The following is a 2584-nucleotide window of genomic DNA, read 5'->3' on the forward strand; positions in this document are numbered from 1 at the left end:
CCTCGTCAGCATGTCGAGCTCCTTCATTACCTTTTTTGGAATGACCATCTTATGCGCCCAATAACAAATAATGCCCATAACCACAGTTTTGATAAGTTCGATTCTCCCTGCGTAAGAAATTTTTTCTACTGCCCAGCTAGATATCGTGTTTTTCACCTTTTCAATCAGCGGCTTGTAGTGTGATATCTCGATCTACTTCGCGGTTAACCGAATTCCTAAGTACCTTATGGGAAAACTGCCTTCCTTGATGCCCATAATGTTGAATATGTCCTACTTTGTTTCGTCCTTCACGCCTACATAAAATGTCACACTTTTTCTTTCATTAATAGTTAAACCTGTAACCTCAGAAAAGAACGTTAGTGCAACCCTAATAGTTTTAATGGAATCAACGTCTGTGTGCGCTAGAATGAACAAATCGTCAACAAATCATAAATGGGTTACCTCCTCTACCTCACAAAATGGGTGAAAGGTGTATGGATGATTCTTTCGGAACATCGCGAAGATGATCTCAAAGATCGCCATGATAGCTATAAAAAGATAAGAAGAGAGGGGGTCCCTTGCCTTATCCCGTTTTCACCCTTGAAATAGCCTCCGTGGACTCTAACAATAAAGCAGGATGAAACGCACTGCATAATCCAATCGATAAAAATCATAGGAAAAGAAAAAAACAACTAGAAAGTCATTAATGGCTTCCCATCTAATAGAGTCGAAATCTTTCTTGATATCTATTTTGAAAGCCACTCTCGGGGATATTTTATTTTTCCCGTAGACTTTTAATAGGCTCTACATGAGAAGAATATTATGAGAGATTGTCCTACCAGGGATGAAAACAGATTTATTAAGATTTATTATTTTTCCAATGACATTTTTAAAGCGTTTAGAAATGATTTTTGAAATTATTTAATAAATCACATTGCAGTAGGGAATTGGTCTGAAATCTTGTACTTTCTCGGTTACCGCAGTTTTAGGGATCAAGGTTGGGACCGTTGTATTCCATTGCTTTAACATCTTCTTATTCTTGAAAAACTCCATAACCAATCAGTTATGTCTTTACCCACAACCGACCAATTGTCTTTGAAGAACTGTGCATTAAACCCATCAGGACCCGGGCTTTTATTCCCATCAATACTAAACAGAGCTTCTTTAACCTCAACCTTCGTGACTACCTTTATCAGCTCGCGACTATCTTCTGTAGAGATTTTTCTATCAATAATATGATACAAGGTATTCAGGTGACTTTGATGCTGTTTTCTAGTACCCATAAGCTGCTTATAGAAATCGATAGCCAGATCTTGTACACCCTTTTGACCTAATCATATTCACCATCATCATTCTTCAGCCTGTACACATTGTTTCTTATGTTTCTAGCCTTGTATTTTATGTAGAAGAAATTGTGTTTTTATCACCCAACAAGAGTCAACTCTGTCTTGATTTCTGTCTAACAAAATTCTCTTCAAGCATACTCAAATTCCTGAAGTTTTCAAGCGCATACCTTTCTGTTTCATTGAGTTGTTCAACACTAGCATCCCTTAATAACTTTTTCTGAACCTCTTCTAGTTCTTCTCTAGCAGCCAGAACTATATTGGAGATATTGCTGAACTTTTTCTTGTCAAAGTTTTGGAGATGATTCTTTAGGAGCTTAAGCTTCTCGGAAACCCTGTACATGTTGGAACCCCTGACATCTATTGACCAGAATCTTTCGAGAATACCCTTGAATTTTTCGTTATCCATCCAGAAATTGGAAAATTTAAGGGGCCTTTTGAACCTTTCTTCTTTTTCCCAGAACAATTTAATCAGGAAGTGATTAGATATACCCGGATATAGAACGTGAAGTTGACTTCTCAGAAATTGGTTAATCCAATTCTCATTTACCAGACATCTGTCAATTCTACTTCTTCTAATTTGCTCATTCCCTCTCGTATAAGACCAAGTGAAGAAGTTTCCAGAATTGGTAGGCTCGATACAACCCATATCTTTGATGTAGTCATTAAAGTCAATCATATCCCAAGTTATGTCAGATTGTGGGCTACGATCAAATTCGTTTCTAGTTACGTTGTAATCACCAAGGACATCCCAAGATTTACACTACCGATCTAATTTCTGAGACAATTCTAGAGGAGTCTTCTATTTCTGTCAGTGCTTGAGTTGCTACCATACACAATAGCAAGATTAAACATGATTCTTGTGATTCTGTCTATGACCTCCACCAGGATTGTTTGATCATTCGAAATGAGAGCCCTGACCTCAACAACTTTGTTATCCCAAATAACCCAAATTTTGTATGTTTTGTCATTTGGGTTGTGAATGATTTTCTAGCTACAATGGTTAGTTGTTATAATGAAGGAGCTGATGAAGGCTTCAAAATCTAAGTCATATACTATCAGGAGCAACTCGACATTAAAAACTAATGAATTCTAGAAGATCATGTCTATAAGGGAAATTCTACTTGGGAAATACAAAAAAAAAAAAAGTGGAGATACTGAATTCTCCATTTGAATTTCAATTTCCTACTGAAGTAGAGGAAAACTGTATAAAGGAATAGGAAAATATAGTTGTGGGAAACTACATAGGAAAAAACATAGCA

Source organism: Impatiens glandulifera, chromosome 8 (assembly GCF_907164915.1).
Source record: "Impatiens glandulifera chromosome 8, dImpGla2.1, whole genome shotgun sequence".
Taxonomy (NCBI): domain Eukaryota; kingdom Viridiplantae; phylum Streptophyta; class Magnoliopsida; order Ericales; family Balsaminaceae; genus Impatiens; species Impatiens glandulifera.